Genomic DNA, 26,280 nt, shown 5'->3' with positions numbered 1-26,280 from the left:
AGCTTTTGATTTCTGTACATCAGAAAGAGATATCATGGCCTTTTTAAACTTCTTTAGCCACAGAATCTTATCATAATTGATTCTAAAATACAGATTTTCTTAACTATTACAGAGACCTAGTGGATGTTCATGAGACAGCTACTGATATTGAAGTTAGGAGAGATCAGAATTTTCACAGAATACTAAGGGATATATAAAGATTATGACACAAGAAGCCACCACAATATGATCCTTATGCTTTACTCCCTATGAAGTGAAAACAGAAAAAAATTATTTTAAATAGGAGACATTATTTCAAGTGTCATTTTTTTTTTTCGGTACGTGGGCCTCTCACTGCTGTGGCCTCTCCCGTTGCGGAGCTCAGGCTCCAGACGCGCAGGCCCAGCGGCCACGGCTCAGGGGCCCAGCTGCTCTGTGACATGCAGGATCCTCCCGGACCAGGGCATGAACTGGAGTCCCCTGCATTGGCAGGCGGACTCTCAACCACTGCGCCACCAGGGAAGCCCTTTCAAGTGCCATTTTCACCCCTTATTGATTGTTAAACTTTTAATCAGTTAGTCTTCTTCACCCATGAAAGGAAGATAATCAGATTATTCTGAGTTTCTAGAACAGATATGTATTAAGATTCCTTGTAAAATAACATTTATGAGCATTAGGAATATTGTTGCTTCTAAATTTATCTATTCATATGAAAACATTTAGGGAATATTCTTTTGGAAATACATGAGAATACAAAAGTTAGGAGACTTTTGATTAAGCATATCAGATATTGAGATATATAGAGAGACAGAGAGCAAGATAGAGAAATACAGAGATAGATGGATGGATGAAAAGATAGATTAGATGGATAGATAGATAGATAGATAGATAGATACATATATACATACATAAGTACATAGATACATACATACATAGGTACATATAGTGGAGGTAGTTTTTTTGGTCCATCTCAAAATTCAAATTAAGACCTCTGTGAGCTTTCAGAGAAGTCAGCCTTTGGGCATCTATTTTAATAAATTGATTTGTATGATAGGAAACAATTAGCTTTGAGCAAAAGTTAATACATTCGCTCAGAGTGGGAGATAGCATTATCAATCTTAAGTATGAGATCCCAGGCCCAATTCTGTATAGTCGTGACTAAGATCCATGGAGAGAGACATTTCATGATGTAGCTCAAGAAATTATTTTCGTAGAGACTTGCTTACAAACAATGTTGTAGTTTTAAGATTTAGGTAGCAGTTTAATTTTTATAATTGAATGAAAGATTCTACATTCTATAGGGCTTTACAAATTTCAAGAGTCATACACATGATTTCATATAACCCCATAATAACCTTTTATTCACCTCCCCCTACATTGTCCCTCCCCCTTTTCTTTTCTCACTGGTAACAACTAAGTTTGTTCTCTATATCTGTAAGTCTGCTTCATTTTTTTTTGTTTTATTCACTAGTTTATTGTATTTTTTAGATTCCACATAATAAGGGATATCATATAGTATTTGTCTTTCTCTGTCTGACTATTTTCCCTTAGCATAATGTCCTTCAAGTCCATCCATGTTGTTGCAAATGGCAAAACTTGATTCTTCTTGATGGCTGAGTAGTATTCCATTATATATATATATATATATATATATATATATATATATTCCATGCCATATCTTCTTTATCCATTAACCTCTCAATGAATACCGATGAACATTTAGGTTTCTTCCACACTTGGCAATTGTAAGCAGTGCTACTATGAACATTGGGGTGCATGAATGTTTTCAAATTAGGGTTTTTTTTGTGTGCATGTTTTTTTGTTTGTTTTTGTTTTTTTTAAGATATACACCCAGCAGTGGAATTGCTGGGTCATATGGTAGTTCTATATTTAGTTTTTTTTTTAAAACCTCCATACTGTTTTCTGCAATGGCTGCACCAATTTACATTCCCACCAACAGTGTATGAGGATTCTCTTTTCTCAACACCCTTGCCAATATATGTCATTTGTGTTCTTTTTTGGTGATGGCCATTCTGACTGGTGAGAAGTGTTATCTCAATGTGGTTTTGATTTGAATTTTCCAGATTATTAGTGACATTAAGCACCTTTTCAGGTGCCTGTTGACCATCTGCATTTCTTCTTTGCAAAAATGTTTATTCAGTTCTTCTGTCCATTTTTATTCAAGTTGTTTATTGTTTTGATGTTGAGTTTTATGAGTTGTTTATGTATGTTGGATTTTAAACCCTTATCAGTCATATCATTTGCAAATATTTTCTCCCATTCTGAGGGTGTCTTTTGATTTTGTTTTGTTTCCTTTGCTGTGTAAAAACTTTTAAGTTTAATTAGGTACCATTTATTTATTTTTGTTTTTATTTTCATTACTCTAGGTGGTGGATCAAAAAAGATCTTGCTGTGATTTATGTCAAGGAATGTTCTCCCTATGTTTTCCTCTAAGAGTTTTATAGTATCCTCCCTTACATTTAGGTCTTTAACCCATTTTAAATTTATTTTTTTGTATAGTGTTAGGGAGTGTTCTAATTTCATTTTTTTTACATGTAGCTGTCCAGTTTTCCCAGCACCACTTATTGAAGAGGATGTCTTTGCTCCATTGTATAGTCTTGCCTCCTTTGCTGTAGATTAATTGACCATAAATGTCTGGTTTAATTTCTGGGCTTTCTATCCTGTTCCATTGATCTATATTTCTATTTTTAATGCCAGTACCATACTGTTTTGATGACTGTAGCTCTGCAGTATAGTCTGAAGTCAGGGAGCCAATTCCTCCAGATTCGTTTTTCTTTCTCAGGATTGTTTTGACTATGTGGGGTCTTTGTATCTCCATACAAATTTTAAGATTTTTTTTTTATTTTAATTCTGTGAAAAGTGCCATTGGTAATTTGATAGGGATTGTGTTGAATCTTTAGATTGTCTTGGGTAATATAGACATTTTGACAATATTGATTCTTCCAATCCAAGAACATGGTATATTTTTCCAACTGTTTATGTCATCTTCAATTTCTTTCATCAGTATCTTATAGTTTTCAGAGTACAGGTCTTTTGCCTCCTTAGATTGGTTTACTCCTAGGTATTTTATTTCTTTTTGATGCAATGGTAAATGGGATTGTTTCTTTAATTTATCTTTCTGATATTTTGTTGTTTGTGTATAGAAATACAACACATTTCTATGTATTTATTTTGTATCCTGTATCTTTTCTGAATTCACTGATGGGCTCTAGCAGTTTTCTGGTAGCATATTTAGGATTTTCTATGTATAGTATCATGTTATCTGCAAACAGTGACAGTTTTATTTCTTCTTTTCCAATTTGGATTCCCTTTATTTCTTTTTCTTCTCTGATTGCCATGGCTAGGACTTCCATACTATTTTGGATAAGTGGCGAGAGTGGATATCCTTGCCTTGTTCTTGATCTTAGAGGAAATATTTTCAGCTTTTCATGTTTGAGTATGATGTTAGCTGTAGGTCTGTCATTTTGACCTTTATTATGTTGAGGTATGTTCCTTGTATGCCCACTTTCTGGAGAGTTTTTATCATAAATAGGTGTTGAACTTTTGTCAAAAGATTTTTCTGCATCTATATTAATGTATTGTTGGTGTGCTGATTTGGTTTGCTGATATTTTATTGATGACTTTTACATCTGTTTCAATCAGTGATATTCACTTGTAATTTTTTTGTTTTAATATTTTTGTCTGGGTTTGGTATCAGGGTGATGCTGACCTCACAGAATGAGTTCAGAAATATTCCTTCCTCTGCATTTTTTGGAATGTTTTCAGAAAGATAGATGTTAACTCTTCTCTAAATATTTGGTAGGATTCAGCTATGAAGCCATCTGGGCCTGCACTTTTGTCTGTTGGGATTTTTTTAAATCACTGATTTAATTTAATTACTGGTGATTGTTCTGTTCAAGTCATCTATTTCTTCCTGATTCAGTGTTGGGAGTTTGTACTTTCTAAGAATTTGTCCATTTCTTCTAGGTTGACAATTTTACTGGCATATAATTGTTTGTAGTAATCTCTTATCATTCTTTGTATTTCTGTGGTGTCAGTTTTAACTTCTTTTTTATTTCTGTTTTTATTGTTTTATGCTTTCTCCCTTTTTCTGTTGATGAGGCTGGCTAAAGGTTTATTAATTTTATCTTTTCAAAGAACCAGATTTTAGTTTCATTGATCTTTTCTATTTTTTGAAAAGCAAATTTTAGTCTCTATGTCATTTATTTCTGTTCTGACATTTATGATTTCTTTCCTTTTACTAACTTTGGATTTTGTTTGTTCTTCTTTCTCTAGTTTGTTTAGGTGTAAGGTTAGGCTGTTTATTTGAGAGTTTTCCCATTTCCTGTGATAAGCTTGTATCACTATAAACTTCCCTCTTAGAACAGTTTTTGCTACATCCCATAGGTTTTGTCTTTTTTCTTTTCATTTTCATTTTTCTCTAGGTATTTTTTGATTTCCTGAAACACACCTGGAAAGAGGGATCATCTGACTTACCACTCTGGACAGCAAAAATGCTTTTTACAATGAAACTGAAGAAATATAATATTGTCATGGCACCATGATTGTTTGGTAAAATCCAGAAAGATCTGACTTTTCATGGAAAGCCGTGGTGTCACTGAGGCATTGACACCAAAACTTGGCTGTGATGACATGGTGCCTTCATAGTACTTCAACTATATTTTCCCACTTGGAGGATTCTGCATCAAAACATTTGAAGAAACAAAGAAGCAAACAAAGCAGGAACTACTTATGATTTTTTGAGACACACTCAAGAAATTCAGTTGCTACTTACAGGCTGATGAGGCCTGTGAAAATCCAGAGATTGTAAAACCATCATTTTCAAAAAACTTAATTACCATTTTCTTTTTTTCCAGATATTTATTTTTTAATAATCTGAAAGTTTTGTAATAATTTTAAGCTTAATTATACTTATTTAATTGGATTTCTTCAAAGCACTTCAATTCAGTAAGTAAATATTGAGCAGCTAATACAAGTCTTGTCCTGTAGGAGCTTATTACTTAAATAATGTAGAATAATTCAAAGTACAATTATATTTTTTTCTAGAATGGCTGAAGTAGGACCCAGTCTGTTTTAATTAACAGAAGAGCTAGGAGACAGTTTAGCAATCTGAGGTCCAACACCCTTCACTGAAATTTTAAAAATGACAGTAACAAACACCAGGCAACAAACAAAACTGACTTTGACTCATTTGACCCTCAGAAGACACCCACAATGGAGGCACTGTTAATACCCCACTTACAACCAAGGAAAGTGAGGCCAGTGAAGGTGAGTAATTTATTCATGGTCACCCAGCCAGATAGTGGCTCAGTATTCAACAAGGTCCCCCTGGTTCCAAGCCAAAGCTCTCAGCCCTCTGTTGTTGAGTTGGGGAGGGGCTGGAATCTTAGATTCTTGAGATCCAGACCTAGAGATACAGGCAAGGACAGAGGCATGGCATGGTCCAGAGAGAAAGTCCAGACACAACAATAGATATACTTGCCACTTGTGCCAGAATGGGTCTTCATCCTCTGCATCATATCTGTACCCCTTAGGGTCCCCTGTACCCTAAGTCTGAAAACATTTTCCACAGCACCAGAGACTTCTGAGCTGTGCAGCACAGTTTTTGTGTGGCTACAAAGTAACTTTTATTCAGTATTCCAGGAGGTGTTCTTTCCACAGCATGGTTTGGAGGTCAGCTACTTGTGGGGCCTAAGCCTTTATTTAGATCTTCTTCTGATGCTCAACACAAAGCCTGGTATAAATACTCACACCATATCAAAAAGGGAGGAAGACATGTTCAATTTTTAAATTATTCAAAAATAGATCTCAGTTCTGGGAAGATGGCGGAAGAGTAAGACACGGAGATCACCTTCCTCCCCACAGATACACCAGAAATTCATCTACATGTGGAACAACTCCTACAGAACACCTACTGAACGCTGGCAGAAGACCTCAGACCTCCCAAAAGGCAAGAAACTCCCCACGTACCTGGGTAGGGCAAAAGAAAAAAGAATAAACAGAGACAAAAGGATAGGGTCGGGACATGCACCAGTGGGAGGGAGCCATGAAGGAGGAAAGGTTTCCACACACTAGGAAGCCCCTTCGTGGGTGGAGACTGTGGGTGGCAGAGGAGGAAAGCTTCAGAGTAGCGGAGGAGAGCACAACAACAGGGGTGTGGAAGGCAAAGTGGAGAGACTCCCACACAGAGGATAGGTGCCGACCGGCACTCAGCAGCCTGAGAGGCTTGACTGCTCGGCCGCCAGGACAGGCAGGGCTGGGAGCTGAGGCTTGGGCTTCCATCTGAGCACAGGGAGAGGACTGGGGTTGGCGGCATGAACACAGCCTGAAGGGATTAGTGCACCACGGCTGGCAGGGAGGGAGTCCGGGAAAAAGTCTGGACCTGCCGAAGAGGCAAGAGACTTTTTCTTCCCTCTTTGTTTCCTGGTGCGCGAGGAGAGGGGATGAAGAGCGCTACTTAAAGGAGCTCCAGAGATGGGCATGAGCCACGGCTAAAAGCACGGACCACAGAGATGGGTATGGGACACTGGGGCTGCTGCTGCTGCCATCAAGAGGCCTGTGTGTGAGCACAGGTCACTGTCCACACCCCCTTTCTGGGGAGGCTGTGCAGCCTGCCACTGCCAGGGTCCCGGGATCCAGGTACGGCTTCCCCAGGAGAGCGCAAGGCACGCCTCAGGCTGGTGCAACATCAGTCTGGCCTCTACCAACGCAGGCTCACCCCGCACTCCGTACCCCTCCTTCCCTCTGGCCTGAGTGAGCCAGAGTCCCTGAAGCAGCTGCTCCTTTAACCCCGTCCTGTCTGAGGGAAGAACAGACACGCTCAGGCGATCTACACTCAGAGGCAGGGCCAAATCCAAAGCTGAGACCCGGGAGCTGCAAGAATAAAGAAGAAAACGGGAAATCTCTCACAGCAGCCTCAGAAGCAGCTGATTAAAGCTCCACAATCAACTTGATGTACCCTACATCTGTGGAATACATGAATAGACAACAAATTATCCCAAAATGAGGAGGTGGAATTTGACAACAAGATTTATGTTTTTTTCCCCTTTTCCTATTTTTGTGAGTGTGTATGTGTATGCTTCTGTGTGAGATTTTGTCTGTACAGCCTTGCTTCCAACATTTGTCCTAGGGTTCTATCCATCCTTTTTTTTAAATTTTATTTCTTAATAATTATTTTTTTATTTTAATAACTTTATTTTGTTTTATTTTATTTTATTTTATCTTCCTTCTTTCTTTCTTTCCTTCCTTCCCTCCTTTAGACAATGAATCATCCCAAATTGAGGAGGTGGACTTTGAGAGAAAGATTTATGATTTTTTTCCCCTTTTCCACTTTTTGTGAATGTGTATGTATATTCTTCTGTGTGAGATTTTGTCTGAATAGCTTTGCTTCCACCATTTGTCTCAGGGTTACATCCGTCCATTTTTTTAAATTATTATTTTTCTTAATAATTATTTTATATTTTAATAACTTTATTATATTTTATCATACTTTATTCTATTTACTTTATATTCTCTCTTTCTTTTTTCCTACATTCCCTCTTTCCTCCTTCCCTCGCCCATTTTTTCTTTCTTTCTTTCTTTCTTTCTTTCTTTCTTTCTTCCCTTCTTTCTTTCTTTCTTTCTTTCTTTCTTTCTACTTCTACTGATTCTTTCCTTCTACTTTTTCTCCCTTTTATTCTAAGCCGCGTGGACAAAAGGCTCTTGATGCTGCAGCCAGGAGTCAGTGCTGTGCCTCTGAGGTAGGAGAGCCAACTTCAGGATACTGGTCCACAAGGGACCTCCCAGCTCCACATAATATCAAACAGTGAAAATCTCCCAGAGATCTCCATCTCAACACCAGCACCCAGCTTCACTCAACGACCAACAAGCTACAGAGCTGGACACCCTATGCCAAACAACTAGCAAGAGAGGAACACAACCCCACCCATTAGCACAAAGGCTGCAAAAAATCATTATAAGTCCACAGACACCCCAAAACACAGCACCAGACATGGACCTGCCCAACAGAAATACAAGATCCAGCCTCATCCACCCAAACACAGACACTAGTCCCCTCCACCAGGAAGCATACACAACACATTGAACCAACCTTAGCCACTAGGGACAGACACCAAAAACAATGGGAAATATGAACCTGCAGCCTGTGAAAAGGAGACCACAAACACAATAAGATAAGCAAAATGAGAAGACAGAAAGACACACAGCACGTGAAAGAGCGAGATAAAAACCCACCAGACCTAACAAATGAAGAGGAAATAGGCAGTCTACCTGAAAAAGAATTCAGAATGATAGTAAAGATGTTCCAAAATCTTGGAAATAGAATAAATAAAATGCAAGAAACATTTAACAAGGACATAGAAGAACTAAAGATGAATCAAGCAACGATGAGCAACAAAATAAATGAAATGAAAAATACTCTAGATGGGATCAATAGCATCATAACTGAGGCAGAAGAACGGATAAGTGATGTGGAAGATAAAATAGTGGAAATTACTGTTGCACAGCAGAATAAAGAAAAAAAGAATAAAAAGAATTGAGAACAGTCTCAGAGACCTCTGGGACAACATTAAACAAATCAACATTCGAATTTTAGGGGTTCCAGAAGAAGAAGAGAAAAAGAAAGGGACTGAGAAAATATTTGAAGAGATTATAGTTGAAAACTTCCCTAATATGGGAAAGGAAATAGCTAATCAAGTCCAGGAGGCACAGATAGTCCCGTATAGAAAAAATCCAAGGAGAAACACACCAAGACACATATTAATCAAACTGTCAAAAATTATATACAAAGAAAACACATTTAAAGCAGCAAAGGAAAAACAACAAATAACACACAAGGGAATCCCCATAAGGTTAACAGCTGATCTCTCAGCAGAAACTCTGCAAGCCAGAAGGGACTGGCAGAACATATTTAAAGTGATGAAACAGAAGAAACTGCAAACAAGATTACTCTACCCAGCAAGGATCTCATTCAGATTTGATGGAGAAATTAAAACGTTTACAGACAAGCAAAAGCTGAGAGAGTTCAGCACCACCAAACCAGCTTTACAACAAATGCTAAAGGAACTTCTCTAGGCAAGAAACACAACAGAAGGAAAATACATACAATAACCAACTCAAAACAATTAAGAAAATGGGAATAGGAACATACATATCCATAATTACCTTAAATGTAAATGGACTAAATGCTCCCACCAAAATACACAGAATGGCTGAATGGATACAAAAACAAGACCAATGTATATGCTGTCTACAAGAGATCCACTTCAGACCTAGAGACACATACAAACTGAAAGTAAGGGGATGGAAAAAGATATTAAATGCAAACTGAAATCAAAAGAAAGCTGGAGTAGCAATTCTCATATCAGGAAAAAATAGACTTTAAATTAAAGACTATTAGAAGAGACAAAGAAGGACACTACATAATGATCAAGGTATTGATCCAAGAAGAAGATATAAAAATTGTAAATTGGGCCTCCCTGGTGGCGCAGTGGTTGAGAGTCCGCCTGCCGATGCAGGGGATACGGGTTCGTGCCCCGGTCTGGGAGGATCCCATATGCCGCGGAGCGGCTGGGCCCGTGAGCCATGGCCGCTGGGCCTGCGCGTCCGGAGCCTGTGCTCCGCAACGGGAGAGGCCACAGCAGTGAGAGGCCCACATACCGCAAAAAGAAAAAAAAAAAAAAAAAAAAAAAAAAAAAAAAAATTGTAAATATTCATGCACCCAACATAGGAGCACCTCAATACATAAGGCACATACTAACAGCCATAAAAGGGGAAATCAAAGGTAACACATTCATAGTAGTGGACTTTAACACCCCACTTTCATCAATGGACAGATCATCCAATATGAAAATAAATGAGGAAACACAAGTTTTAAATGATACATTAAACACGATGGACTTAATTGGTAATTATAGGGCATTCCATCCAAAACCAAAAGAATACACAATTTTCTCAAGTGCTCATGGAACATTCTCCAGGATAGATCATATCTAGGATCACAAATCAAGCTTTCGTAAATTTAAGAAAATTGAAATGGTACCAAGTATCATTTCCGACCACAACACTATGAGACTAGAAATCAATTAGAGGAGTAGATGTGTAAAAAATAAAAACACATGGAGGCTAAACAATACACTACTTAATAACGAAGTGAAAACTGAAGGAACCATAGAGGAAATCAAAAAAATACCTAGAAACAAATGACAATGGAGATATGACGACCCAAAACCTATGGGATGCAGCAAAAGCAGTTTTAAGAGGGAAGTTTATAGCAATACAATCTCACCTTAAGAAACAAGAAACACCTCGAGTAAACAACCTGACCTTGCACCTAAAGCAATTAGAGAAAGAAGAACAAAATTACTCCAAAGCTAGCAGAAGGAAAGAAATCATAAAATCAGATCAGAAAGACATGAAAAAGAAATGAAGGAAACGATAACAAAGATCAATAAAACTAAAAGCTGGTGCTTTGAGAAGATAAACAAAATTGATAAATCATTAGCCAGACTCATCAAGAAAAAAAGGGAGAAGACTCAAATCAATAGAATTAGAAATGAAAAAGGAGAAGTAACAACTGACACTACAGAAATACAAAAGATCATGAGAAATTACTACAAGCAACTCTATGCCAATAAAATGGACAATGTGGAAGAAATGGACAAATTCTTAGAAATGCACAACCTGCCAAGACATTATCAGGAAGAAATAGAAAGTATGTACAGACCAATCACAAGCACTAAAATTGAAACTGTGATTAAAGATCTTACAGCAAACAAAAGCCCAGGACCAGATGGCTTCACAGGTGAATTCTATCAAACATTTAGAGAAGAGCTAACACGTATCCTTCTCAAACTCTTCCAAAATATAGCAGAGGGAGGAACACTCCCAAACTCATTCTACGAGGCCACTATCACCCTGATACCAAGACAAGGAAAAGACGTCACAAAGAAAGAAAACTACTGGCCAATATCACTGATGAACATAGATGCAAAAATCCTCAACAAAATACTAGCAAACAGAATCCAACAGCACATTAAAAGAATCATACAACATGATCAAGTGGGGTTTATTCCAGGAATGCAAGGATTCTTCAATATATGCAAATCAATCAACGTGATGCACCATATTACCAAATTGAAGGAGAAAATCCATATGATCATCTCAATAGATGCAGAGAAAGCTTTCGACAAAATTCAACACCTATTTATGATAAAAACCCTGCAGAAAGTAGGCATAGAGGGAACTTTCCTCAACATGATAAAGGCCATATATGACAAACCCACAGCCAACCTCATCCTCAATGGTGAAAAACTGAAACCATTTCCACTAAGATCAGGAACAAGACAAGGTTGCCCACTCTCACCACTCTTATTCAATATAGTTTTGGAAGTTTTAGCCACAGCAATCAGAGAAGAAAAGGAAATAAAAGGAATCCAAATCGGAAAAGAAGTAAAGCTGTCACTGTTTGCAGATGACATGATAATATACATAGAGAATCCTAAAGATGCTACCAGAAAACTACCAGAGTTAATAATGAATTTCATAAAGTAGCAGGTTACAAAATTAATGCACGGAAATCTCTGGCATTCCAGTACACTAATGTTGAAAAATCTGAAAGTGAAATCAAGAAAACACTCCCATTTACCATTGCAAAAGAGAGAATAAAATATCTCAGAATAAACCTACCTAATGTGACAAAAGACCTGTGTTCAAAAAATTATAAGACAGTGATGAAAGAAATTAAAGTTGATACAGATAGATGGAGAGATATACCATGTTCCTGGATTGGAAGAATAAACATTGTGAAAATGACTCTACTACCCAAAGCAATCTACAGATTTAATGCAATCCCTATCAAATGACCACTGGCATTTTTCACAGAACTAGAACAAAAAAATTAACAATTTGTATGGAAACACAAAGGACCCCGAATAACCACAGCAATCTTGAGGAAGAAAAATGGAGCTGGAGGAATCAGGCTCCATGACTTCAAACTATACTACAAAGCTACAGTAATCAAGACAGCATGGTACTGGCACAAAAAAAGAAAGATAGAGCAATGGAACCGGATAGAAAGCCCAGAGATAAACCCACACACATAAGGTCACCTTATCTTTGATAAAGGAGGCAGGAATGTACGGTGGAGAAAAGACAGCCTCTTCAATACGTGGTGCTGGGAAAACTGGACAGGTACATGTAAAAGTATGAGATTAGATCACTCCCTAACACCATACACACACAAAAAAGAGCTCAAAATGGATTAAAGACCTAAATGTAAGGCCAAAAACTATGAAACTTTTAGAGGAAAACATAGGCAGAACACTCTATGACATAAATCACAGCAAGATCCTTTTGGACCCACCTCCTAGAGAAATGGAAATAAAAACAAAGATAAACAAAAGGGACCTAATGAAACTTCAAAGCTTTTGCACAGCAAAGGAAACCATAAACAAGACCAAAAGACAACCCACAGAATGGGAGAAAATATTTACAAATGAAGCAACTGACAAAGGATTAATCTCCAAAATTTATAAACAGCTCATGCAGCTCAATGGCAAGAAAACAAGCAACCCAATCCAAAAATGGGCAGAAGTTCTAAATAGGCATTTCTCCAAAGAAGATATACAGACTGCCAGCAAACACATGAAAGAATGCTCAACATCATTAATCATTAGAGAAATGCAAATCAAAACTACAATGAGATATCATCTCACACCAGTCAGAATGGCCATCATCAAGAAATCTAGAAACAATAAATGCTGGAGAGGGTGTGGAGAAAAGGGAACACTCTTGCACTGCTGGTGGGAATGTGAATTGGTACAGCCACTATGGAGAACAGTATGGAGGTTCCTTAAAAAACTAAAAATAGAACTACCATATGACCCCACAATCCCACTACTGTGAATATACCCTGAGCAAACCGTAATTCAAAAAGAGTCATGTACCAAAATGTTCATTGCAGCTCTATTTACAATAGCCCAGAGATGGAAAAAACCTAAGTGTCCATCATCCAATGAATGGATAAAGCAGGTATGGCACATATATACAATTGAATATTACTCAGTCATAAAAAGAAACGAAATTGAGCTATTTTTAATGAGGTGGATAGACCTAGAGTCTGTCATACAGAGTAAAGTAAGTCAGAAAGACAAATATCGTATGCTAACACATATATATGGAATTTAAGAAAAAATATATCATGAAGACCCTAAGGGTAAAACAGGAATTAAGACACAGACCTACTAGAGAATGGACTTGAGGATATGGGGAGGGGGAAGGGTAAGCTGTGAAAAAAGCGAGAGAGAGGCATGGACATATATACACTACCAAACATAAGGTAGATAACTAGTAGGAAGCAGCCGCCTAGCACAGGGAGATCAGCTCGGTCCTTTGTGACCGCCTGGAGGGGTGGGATAGGGAGGGTGGGAGGGAGGGAGACGCAAGAAGGAAGGGATATGGGAACAAATGTTTATGAAGAACTGATTCACTTTGTTATAAAGCAGAAACTAATACACCATTGTAAAGCAATTATACTCCAATAAAGTTGTAAAAAGAAAATACATCTGAACACAGATACAAAACAATAAACCAAAACAAATCATATTACTCTGAAAACAAATCATATATATTAATGCTATTTTTTGATCCTAATTAGCCTTTGAAATTTAATTATAATTATTCAAAATTTAGAAGATCTCAGACATTTCCTTGAAAAACATTAATTAATACTTTTAATTAGCCACCTATTTCTGTGAGTATTACTTTTTGTAAGTGCAAGCCAAAAGCCTATGCTAGACAATATATAAATCCATAATATATGCACATACTAACTCACTGTGAAATTAGAAACTAAAAAAGGAGATACGCCTATACATAACATTTCCTTATATTGTGTTTTCTTTTTTTTTCTTGGTATATGATGGTAGAAATTAAATTCAAGACGTATCTTTGATTGACTGGCAATCCTTATTGCTTATAAGTCAAAACTAATTTTCCCTGTTTTTTGTTTTACTTAACTATCATTGCAAAATACCATACAGTTTAAAGTATGTCTCTGGACATTTAATCAATTTTAATTCCTTAATATAATTGAAAAATGGCTATTATCCAAAACAATAATGAACCCTATAGTCTGCTCTTGTGGTGGCTGTTTTGTACACAACACTTCAGATGCCACTAGGCCAAATATTGCTATCATAATCCAAATTTCTAATAATTAAAAATAAAAAATATTCTCAGCATTCTTAGAAACATGTATCATTGCATTTAAGGAAACAACTATTTGAATGAACTTGTTGTCTCATCAGAAAGCATCAAGTCCAGAAGATATTGGGGGGTGGGGGAAACAGAAAGAGAGGGGGAGAGAGAGAAAAGAAGGAAGAACAACAGGTGAAGAAGATCAAGAGGTACAAACTTCCAGTTATAAAATACGTGGCATAGGGATCTAATATACGGCATGAGGAATATAGTCAATAATGTTGCAAAAACATTATGTGGTGACAGATAGTAACTATACTTACAGTGGTGATCATTTTTTAATGTATAAAAATCTTGAATCACTAATGCTGTACACCTGAGCTAATATAATATTATAAATCAATTATATTTCAATAAAAAAGAAAGAAAGAAAACATTTCATCAAATAATTCTACAGTTAAAATGCTAAATGATTTTCAGGCTGAAGGTAAATTAAAAGAAGAAAAAGTATCTTCATGAATGTAAGAAGAGTGAAATATATGATAACTAAGTATATATAAAGGACTATATTTTACGTTTAAGCTTTTTAAAAAATATATATATGATGACTGAAAAATTATGTAATATCTGGTGAAGTTTTCAATGTACATAGTTAATGAGTACTTGAAATATATCTACTGAGGTTGAGAAACTAATATTTAAATTTCTATTTGATTTCATTAATGCATTTAAATATACATGTGTAGTTAATAGCTCAAATATTGGGCAAATAGATCTAAATACTCTACTTAAAAAGGCAGAGATTGGTAAAGTAGTAAAAAAAAAACCCGAGATCCTACTATAAGCTTCCTATAAAAGTTACACTTTAAATACAAAGATAAAAAGTAAATGAATAAAAATGTGTTTACCATGAAAGAAGTAAGTACAAAAGTCTGCAGTGATTTTTTTTTTAATTTAAAAACAGAATAGTTTAGGATTTACAGAAAATTTGTAAAACTAGTACAGTTCCCATATACAGCGCAACCAGTTTCTTCTTTCATTAACATCTTACTTTAGTATGGTATATTTGTTACAATTAGTGAATCAATATTAATGTATTTTTATGGAAAAAGCTCATGATTTAATCATATTGCCTTAGTCTTCTAACCTAATATGTTTTTCTGTTCCAGAATCCCATCCAGGACATCACATTACACTTAGTCATTATAGCTCCTTGGGCTCCTCTTGACTGTGACAGTTTCTCAGACTTTCCTTGTTTTTGATGACCTTGACAGGTATTCTGCAGAATGACCCTTGATTGGTATTTTTCTCATGTTTTTCTTATGATTAGTCTGAAAAAAACTGTGTTTTGAGAGGAAGATCACAGAGATAAAGTGGTACATAATATCAACATGAGTTATCTCTGTTGAAGTGGACCTTGAAGTGGAGAAGTAGTGTTTGTCTGATTTAACCACTCTAAAGTCAACCTCGTTCCCTTCCGGTACATACTGTTCATGTTCAGAGGAAATCACTATATGCAGACCCCACTTAAGGAGTGGAGGATTATGCTGCACCCTCTTGAGGGAAGAGTATTTACATAAATCATTTAAATTCTCCTGCCTGGGAGATTTGTTTCTCTTCAAGCATTTATTTATTTATATCATTCATTTATATAAGTATGGACTAATGGACATTTTATACTTTGAGCAATAATCCAATATTATTTCATTTATTTTGTTTCTCAAATTGTTACAGGTTTGATCACTGGGAGATCTTTCAGTTGGCTCATGTGTCCCTATGAGATAATGCCCTTCCTTGGTGACTGAGTTGTTGTTATTGTTTAGTACTACATTCTAGCACCACAAATTGTCCAAGCTCATCTTGCATATTTCAGGCACTACTCTTAGAAATAACTTTCTCCAAAGATCCCTGGTTTCTTTCATTGGAGAATGATATTAGAAACCAAGGTCAGGAAATTAGATGGGCTTGTTGCTGCTGGGTGTCCTTTATTCTGACAGAAAGTCTCAGAGCAAAAAATATGAATATACATATATACACATACATAAATATTTCTGTAAATATTTCTATATGTAATAATATATCTTTTTATTATGCTAAACATGAGTTTATACTGATGTCTTCAACTTGAATCCATTAACACATGGATCAGTCTAGTACTTACATTATTTTTGTATTTTGGCTTTCTATGGTTTTAATGGTGCATTTATATTATTACATTTTATTGTCATTCTTAGCAAATCAATTATATTTTAAAAATATTAATATTTTACTGGTTATCCTAATGTTTTTAAAATTAATTTTTAACTAATCTAAGTCTACCTTCAAAGAACAATCTAATGCTTTATATGCAGTGTGTGCACAGCATGTAACAGATTATACACAATTCATCCTTCTCATCCATTATAATATTGCTGGCATTCACTTCACTTATCCACCTGCTATCATCACCTAGAACATTGTTACTACTTACTTTAAATTCATTATCTTTCAATCAATAAAACATAAGATTTTTTTACAAATTTATTCTCATTTATTCTTTGTTCCATGTTCCTCCATTCTTTATGTATATTGAAGTTTCTGTAGAATATTCTTTTCCTTCTCCCTGAGAAACTTTTTAAAACATTTCTTTCAAGGCAGGTCTGTTGATGATGAATGAGTGACATAAATGTTTGACTGTATGAGAATGTCTATTTCTTTTTCAATATAAAGGAGAAATTTACTGGATATAAAATATTAGACTAGTGGACTTTGTAAGAGGTCTTGAGGTAGATGAACCTAGCTAAGTAGCACCTGAATTCCTGAATCACAGAAGCTGTGAAATAATAATTTTTTAAAAAAAATTTAAGCCACTAAATTTTATAGTAATATGTTTTGTAGCAATACATAATTAAAATACCTTTCTTTTGAGATGCCAAATGGTTTTTATTGATTTCCTTTTTCCTCAGCCACAGTTTCTTGGTTTACCCATTTGCTCCTGGCATAAGACTAAGAATGGTTTGCATTAGCTAAACTAGCAAAAAACTTACAATCAGAGTGTGGCAAGAAACATTTGGATGACTTTGGACAATGCCACACTCAGAATGCCATAGAAAAAGTCAGAAAGGGCTGAAATTCCTGTTATTTTAAGGGTTGAATGCCTTTTTTCTAATAAGAAACTTATGATGTGATCCCATATAATTTCTATAATTTAGATCTTTTCTAATAGGTTTCTGTAGAAGCTAATGTATACACTTATCATTTTCCTGGGAAAAGAGTTTAACTGCTTTAATGGAAGGGGGTATGTGTTAGTTTGCTAGGGATGCCATAACAAAATCCGACAGATTTAGTGGCTTAAACAAGAGAAATTTGTTTTCTCTCAGTTTTGGTGGGTGGAATTCCAATATCAATCCAAATTTTAGATATTTTACTCACTTTTCCCTTTCTTACCTATTTTCTGATGAGAAGTCATTGTAATTTTTATCCTTGAACTTCATGTGTAAGGCTTTTTTCTTCCAAATTATTGTATGATTTTATCTTTGATTTGTTTAATACTTTGTATTGTATAATATACCTAGGTGTAGACATTTTGTTGTTTAACCTACTGTTGTTCTCTGAGATCTGTGTTTTGGTGTCTGTAATTAATTTGCAAACGATCTCAACCATTATTAGCTCAAACTTTACTTCTCTTTCTCCTTTTCTTTTCTTTCTGATATTCCCATTACACAATGATACACATTTTAAAATATTCCACATTTCTTGAATGGACTGTTCTGTTCTTTCTTTTTTCTCTCTTTGTATTTCAGTTTCAGAAGTTTCCATTGATCTAGCTTCAAGGTAAATGATTCTTTCCTCAGCTTTATTAAATACATTGAGGGTCCTATCAATGGTATTTTTCATTATTGTTACAAAGTTTTTTATTTCTGTCATTTCATTTTTATTTTTATAGTTTCCATCTTACTGCTTTCATTACCCATTTGTAGTTGCATTTCTACTTTTTCATTAGAGTCTTTAATATGTTATTTATAGTTAAATTATTTGATAATTCCAACACCTGTGTCACTTGAGTGTTCTTTGTATCTATAGACTGTATTTTTTTATGTTTTCTCATGCTTTATATGCCTTATGATTTTTTGTTGAAAGAAAAAATAATGTATTGGGTAATAGACATTAAATAATTAAGATTTTAGTGTATTTTTTTTGGTTAATCTGGCAAGGACTTAGGCTGTGTCTACTCCTTCCTGTAGTTTTACATGGTATAGGATTTAAGTTCCTTTTTTTAAAATTATTTTTTATTAGTTTCTGCTTTATAACAAAGTGAATCAGTCATACATATACATCCGTTCCCACATCTATTCCCTCATGCAACTCCCTCCCTCCCACCCTCCCCATCTCACACCTCCAGGCGGTCACAAAGCACTGAGCTGATCTCCCCGTGCTCTGCAGTTGCTTCCCACTATCTATCTACCTCACGATTGGTAGCGTATACATGTCCATGCCTCTCTTTCGCTTTGTCACAGCTTACACTTCCCCTACCCCATATCCTCAAGTCCATGCCCAAGTAGGTCTGTGTATTTATTCCCGTTTTACCCCTAGGTTATTCATGACATTTTTTTTAATTCCATATATATGAGTTAGCATACGGTATTTGTCTTTCTCTTTCTGACTTACTTCACTCTGTATGACAGACTCTAGGTCTATCCACCTCATTACAAAGAGCTCAGTTTCGTTTCTTTTTATGGCTGAGTAATATTGGATTGTATATATGTGCCACATCTTCTTTATCCATTCATCCGATGATGGACACTCAGGTTGTTTCCATCTCCGGGCTATTGTGAATAGAGCTGCAATGAACATTTTGGTACATGTCTCTTTTTGAATTATGGTTTTCTCAGGGTATATGCCTAGTAGTGGGATTGCTGGGTCATATGGTAGTTCTATTTTTAGTTTTTTAAGGAACCTCCATACTGTTCTCCATAGTGGCTGTACCAATTCACATTCCCACCAGCAGTGCAAGAGTGTTCCCTTTTCTCCACACCCTCTCCAGCATTTATTGTTTCTAGGTTTCTTGATGATGGCCATTCTGACTGGTGTGAGATGATATCTCATTGTAGTTTTGATTTGCATTTCTCTAATGATTAATGATGTTGAGCATTCTTTCATGTGTTTGTTGGCAGTCTGTATATCTTCTTTGGAGAAATGCCTATTTAAGTCTTCTGCCCATTTTTGGATTGGGTTGATTGTTTTTTTGCTATTGAGCTGCATGAGCTGTTTATAAATTTTGGAGATGAATCCTTTGTCAGTTGCTTCATTTGCAAATATTTTCTCCCATTCTGAGGGTTGTCTTTTGGTCTTGTTTATGGTTTCCTTTGCTGTGCAAAAGCTTGGAAGTTTCATTAGGTCCCATTTGTTTATCTTTGTTTTTATTTCCATTTCTCTAGGAGGTGGGTCCAAAAGGATCTTGCTGTGATTTATGTCATAGAATGTTCTGCCTATGTTTTCCTCTAAGAGTTTGATAGTTTCTGGCCTTACATTTAGGTCTTTAATCCATTTTGATCTTATTTTTGTGTATGGTGTTAAGGAATGATCTAATCTCATACTTTTACATGTCCTTTTCCAGTTTTCCCAGCACCACTTATTGAAGAGGCTGTCCTTTCTCCACTGTACATTCCTGCCTCCTTTATCAAAGATAAGTTGACCACATGTGCATGGGTTTATCTCTGGGCTTTCTATCCTGTTCCATTGATCTATCTTTCTGTTTTTGTGCCAGTACCACGCTGTCTTGATTACTGTAGCTTTGTAGTATAGTCTGAAGTCAGGGAGCCTGATTCCTCCACCTCTGTTTTTCGTTCTCAAGATTGCTTTGGCTATTCGGGGTCTTTTGTTTCTCCAAACAAATTTTGAAATTTTTTGTTCTAGTTCTGTGAAAAATGCCAGTGGTAGTTTGATAGGGATTGCATTGAATCTGTAGATTGCTTTGGGTAGTAGAGTCATTTTCACAATATTGATTCTTCCAATCCAGGAGCATGGTATATCTCTCCATCTATTTGTATCATCTTTAATTTCTTTCATCAAAGTCTTATAATTTTCTGCATACAGGTCATTTGTCACCTTAGGTAGGTTTATTGCTAGATATTTTATTCTTTTTGTTGCAATCGTAAATGGGAGTGTTTTCTTGATTTCATTTTCAGATTTTTCATCATTAGTGTACAGGAATGTCAGAGATTTCTGTGCATTAATTTTGTATCCTGCTACTTTACCAAATTCATTGATTAGCTCTAGTAGTTTTCTGGTAGCATCTTTAGGATTCTCTATGTATAGTATCATGTCATCTGCAAACAGTGACAGCTTTACTTCTTTTCCAATTTAGATTCCTTTTATTTCCTTTTCTTCTCTGATTGCTGTGGCTAAAACTTCCAAAACTAAGTTGAATAAGAGTGGTGAGAGTGGGCAGACTTGTCTTGTTCCTGACCTTAGTGGAAATGGTTTCAGTTTTTCACCATTGAGGACAATGTTGGCTGTGGGTTTGTCATATATGGCCTTTATGATGTTGAGGAAAGTTCCCTCTATGCCTACTTTCTGCAGGGTTTTTATCATAAATGGGTGTTGAATTTTGTCGAAAGCTTTCTCTGCATCTATTGAGATGATCATATGGTTTTTCTCCTTCAATTTGTTAATATGGTGTATCACATTGATTGATTTGCATATATTGAAGAATCTTTGCATTCCTGGAATAAACCCCACTTGATCATGGTGTATGATCCTTTTAATGTGCTGTTGGATTCTGTTTGCTAGTATTTTGTTGAAGATTTTTGCATCTATGTTCATCAGTGATATTGGCCTGTAGTTTTCTTTCTTTGTCACATCCTTGTCTGGTTTTGGTATCAAGGTGATGGTGGCCTCGTAGAATGAGTTTGGGAGTGTTCCTTCCTCTGATATTGTTTGGAATAGTTTGAGAAGGATGGGTGTTAGCTCTTCTCTAAATATTTGATAGAATTCGCCTGTGAAGCCATCTTGTCCTGGGCTTTTGTTTGTTGGAAGATTTTTAATCAGAGTTTCAATTTCAGTGCTTGTGATTGGTCTATTCATATTTTCTATTTCTTCCTGATTCAGTCTTGGCAGGTTGTGCATTTCTACGAATTTGTCCATTTCTTCCAGGTTGTCCATTTTATTGGCATAGAGTTGCTTATAGTAATCTCTCATGATCTTTTGTATTTCTGCAGTGTCAGTTGTTACTTCTCCTTTTTCATTTCTAATTCTATTGATTTGAGTCTTCTCCCTTCTTTTCTTGATGCGTCTGGCTAATGGTTTGTCAATTTTGTTTCTCTTCTCAAAGAACCAGCTTTTAGTTTTATTTATCTTTGCTATTGTTTCCTTCATTTCTTTTTCATTTATTTCTGATCTGATTTTTATGATTTCTTTCCTTCTGCTAACTTTGGGGTTTTTTTGGTTCTTCTTTCTCTAATTGCTTTAGGTGCAGTGTCAGGTTGTTTACTCGAGATGTTTACTGTTTCTTAAGGTGAGATTGTATTGCTATAAATTTCCCCCTTAGAACTGCTTTTGTTGCGTCCCATAGGTTTTGGGTCGTCGTGTCTCCCTTGCCAGTTGTTTCTAGGTATTTTTTTATTTCCTCTTTGATTTCTGCAGTGATCACTTCATTATTGAGTAGTGTATTGTTTAGCCTCATGTGTTTGTATTTTTTACAGCTTTTTTCCTGTAATTGATGTCTAGTCTCATAGCATTGTGGTCGGAAAAGATACTTGATACAATTTCAATTTTCTTAAATTTACCAAGTCTTGATTTGTGACCCAAGATATGATCTATCCTGGAGAATGTTCCATGAGCACTTGAGAAAAATGTGTATTCTGTTGTTTTTGGATGGAATGTCCTATAAATATCAACTAAGTCCATCTATTTAAATGTATCATATACAGCTTGTGTTTCCGTATTTATTTTCGTTTTGGATGATCTGTCCATTGGTGAAAGTGGGGTGTTAAAGTCCCCTACTATGAGTGTGTTACTGTCAATTTCCCCTTTTATGGCTGTTAGTATTCGCCTTATGTATTGAGGTGCTCCTATGTTGGGTGCATAAATATTTACATTTGTTATATCTTCTTCTTGGATCGATCCCTTGATCATTATGTAGTGTCCTTCTTTGTCTCTTCTAATAGTCTTTATTTTAAAGTCTATTTTGTCTGATATAAGAAGTGCTACTCCAGCTTTCTTTTGGTTTCCATTTGCATGGAATATCTTTTTCCATCCCCTTACTTTCAGTCTGTATGTGTCTCTAGGTCTGAAGTGGGTCTCTTGTAGACAGCATATATATGGGTCTTGTTTTTGTATCCATTCAGCCACTCTGTGTCTTTTGGTGGGAGCATTTAATCCATTTACATTAAAGGTAATTATTGATATGTATGTTCCTATTCCCATTTCCTTAATTGTTTTGGGTTCGTTATTGTAGGTCTTTTCCTTCTGTTGTGTTTCTTGCCTAGAGAAGTTCCTTTAGCATGTGTTCTAAAGCTGGTTTGGTGGTGCCGAACTCTCTCAGCTTTTGCTTGTCTGTAAACGTTTTAATTTCTCCATCAAATCTGAGTGAGATCCTTGCTGGTAGAGTAATCTTGGTTGCAGGTTTTTCTCCTTCATCACTTTAATTATGTTCTGCCATTCTCTTCTGGCTTGTAGAGTTTCTGCTGAGAGATCAGCTGTTATCCTGATGGGGATTCCCTTGTGTGTTATTTGTTGTTTTTCCCTTGCTGCTTTTAATATGATTTCTTTGTGTTTAATTTTTGACAGTTTGATTAATATGTGTCTTGGAGTATTTCTCCTTGGATTTATTCTGTATGGGACTCTCTGTGCCTCCTGGACTTGATGAACTATTTCCTTTCCCATATTAGGGAAGTTTTCAACTATAATCTCTTCAAATATTTTCTCAGTCTCTTTCTTTTTCTCCTCTTCTTCTGGAACCCCTATAATTCGAATTTTGGTGTGTTTAATGTTGTCCCAGATGTCTCTGAGACTGTCCTCTGTTCTTTTCATTCTTTCTTCTTTATTTTGCTCTCCATCAGTTATTTCCACTATTTTATCTTCCACCTCACTTATCCGTTCTTCTGCCTCAGTTATTCTGCTATTGATCCCATCTAGAGTATTTTTCATTTCATTTATTGTGTTTTTAATCGATGCTTGATTCATCTTTAGTTCTTCTATGTCCTTGTTAACTGTTTCTTGCATTTTGTCTATTCTATTTCCAAGATTTTGGATCTTGGAATTAGAATCTTGGATCAGCTTTAGTATCATTATTCTGAATTCTTTTTCAGGTAGACTGCCTATTACCTCTTCATTTGTTAGGTCTGGTAGGTTTTTATCTTGCTCTTTCACCTGCTGTGTGTTTTTCTGTCTTCTCATTTTGCTTATGTTACTGTGTTTGGGGTCTCCTTTTTGCAGGCTGCAGATTCCTAGTTCCCATTGTTTTTGGTGTCTGTCCCCCGTGGCTAAGGTTGTTTCAGTAGGTTGTGTAGGCTTCCTGGTGGGGGGGACTGATGCCTGTGTTCTGGTGGTTGAGGCTCGATCTTGTCTTTCTGGTGGGCAGGTCCACGTATGGTGGTGTGTTTTGGGGTGCCTATGGCCTTATTATGTTTTTAGGTAGCCTCTCTGCTAATGGGTGGTGTTGTGTTCCTGCATTGCTATTTGCTTGGCATAGGGTGACCAGAACTGTAGCTTGCTGGTTGTTGACTGAAGCTGGGTGCTGGTGTTGAGATGGAGATCTCTGGGAGTTTTTCGCTGCTTGATATTATGTGGAGCTGGGAGGGCTCTTGTGGACCCGTGTCCTGAAGTTGGCTGTCCCACTTCAGAGGCACAGCACTGACTCCTGGCTGTAGCACCAAGAGCCTTTCATCCACCCGGCTCAGAATAACAGGGAGAAAAATTAGAAAGAAAGAATTAGTACAAGAAAGAAAGAGAGAGGGAAAGAAAGGAAGAAGGGAAGAAAGGAAGGAAGGAAGGAAGGAAGAAAGAAAGGAGGGAGGGAGGGAGGAAAGATGTAAAGAAAGAAAGAAAGGAGGGAGGGAGGAATGAAAGCAAAAGGACGAGTGAATGGAAGAAGGGACGGAAGGAGGGAGGAAGGAAAGAAAGAAAGAAAGACAGGAGGGAGGGAGGAAGGAAAGAAAAATAATGTGGAAAGAAGAAGGGTGGGAGGGAGGGAGGGCGCAAAGAAAAAGAAAGAAGGAAACGAGGAGCGGAGGGAGGGACGGAGGAAGCGAAGGTAGGAAAAAAATTGAAAGAGCAGGTAAAGTAAAATAGAATAAAGTATGAAATATAGTAGCATTATTAAAATTAAATGTTATTATTAAAAAAAAACGGACAGATAGAACCCTGGGACATATGGTGGAAGCAAAGCTATACAGAGAGAATCTTACACATAAGATTACACATACACATTCACAGAAAGAGAGCAGGGGGAAAAATCAAAAATCTTGCTCTCCAAGTCCACCTCCTCAATTTGGGATAATTCGTTGTAAAAAGAGGAAAAGGGTGAGAAGTCTGAAATCTTGCTCTCTAAGTCCACCTCCTTAATTTGGGATAATTCGTTGTAAAAAGAGGAAAAGGGGGGAAAGTCTGAAATCTTGTCCTCAAATTCCACTTCCTCATTTTGGGATGATTAGCTGTCCATTTATGCACTCCACAGACGCAGGGTACATCAAATGGGCCGAGGAGCTTTAATCCGCTGCCTCCGAGGCTGCACAGAGAGATTTCCCTGTCTCTGCTCTCACAGCTCCCGGGTCTCAGCCTTGGACCTGGCCCAGCCTCTGCGCGTAAGTTGCTGGAGGGCATCAGTTCTTCGCTCAGACAGGACGGGTTTAAAGGAGCCGCTGATTCAGGGGCTCTGGCTCATTCAGGCAGAGGGGAGGCAGGGGCGCGCAGTGTGGGGCGGGCCTGTGGCGGCAGAGGCTGGCGTGACGTTGCAGCAGCCCGAGGCGCTCCGTGCGCTTTCCCGGGAAAGCCGTCCCCGGGTCCCGGGACCCCGGCAGTGGAGGGGTGCACAGGCCCCCCGGAAGGCGGGGCAGACAGTGACCCGCGCTCGCACACAGGCCCCGCAGCGGCGGCGGCAGCAGCAGCCCCAGTGTCCCACGCCCGTCTCCGAGGTCCGCACCTTCTCCGGCGCTTCCCCAAGCAGCCCTCTTAATGCCCTCTCCTCGCGCACCAGGAAACAAAAGGGAAAAATGTCTCTTCCCTCTTCGGCAACTCCAGACCCTTTCCCCGGACTCCCTCCGGGCTAGCCGTGGTGCACTAACTCCTTCAGGCTCTCTTCCTGCTGCCAGCCCCAGTCCTCTCCCTGCGCTCCGACTGAAAGCCGATACCCGAGCCTCAGCTCCCAGCCCCGCCTGCCCCGGCGGCCAAGCAGACAAGCCTCTCGGGCTGGTGTGTGCCTGAGGGCACCGATTCTCTGTGCTGGAATCTCTCCGCTTTGCCCTCCACACCCCTGTTGCTGTGCTCTCCGCCGCTACTCCGAAGCTTTCCCCCTCCGCCACCTGCAGTCTCCGCCCACGAAGGGGCTTGTAGTGTGTGGAAACCTTTCCTCCTTCACGGCTCCCTCCCACTGGTGCAGGTCCCATCCCTATCCTATTGTCTCTGTTTATTCTTTTTTTCTTTTGCCCTACCCAGGTATGTGGGGAGTTTCTTGCGTTTTGGGGGGTCTGAGGGCTTCTGTCAGCGTTCAGTAGGTGTTCTGTAGGAGTTGTTCCACGTGTAGATGAATTTCTGATGTATCTGTGGGGAGGAAGGTGATCTCCGCGTCTTACTCTTCCGCCATCTTCCTCCCTCTAAGTTCCTTTACTGTCATTTTATGGTCTCCTTTGTTGATTTTGGGCCTCCATAAATACTCCTCCCTGAAGACTCTGTGTCTCGTAGTTCTTTAAGCTGTAGTCTACTGTTATTACACAGCAGTTTTGTTTGTGTTTTGGAGAGTTGTTAGAGAGGAAAACTGTTCTATAATCTTATGATTAAATCCCAGTCTTCCAATGGGACTGTGTCCCTGGGATGTGACCTGTACAAGTGTTTCTGAGGTTTTGTTTTCACTTTAACTGAGACAGTAAGAAGTGGGAGGTGGAGTGC

The sequence above is a fragment of the Mesoplodon bidens genome (assembly GCF_964165515.1).
Source record: "Mesoplodon bidens genome assembly, chromosome: 7".
Taxonomy (NCBI): Eukaryota; Metazoa; Chordata; class Mammalia; order Artiodactyla; family Ziphiidae; genus Mesoplodon; species Mesoplodon bidens.
The sequence above is the reverse complement of the archived record's forward strand: the minus strand, read 5'-3'. Positions refer to the sequence as shown.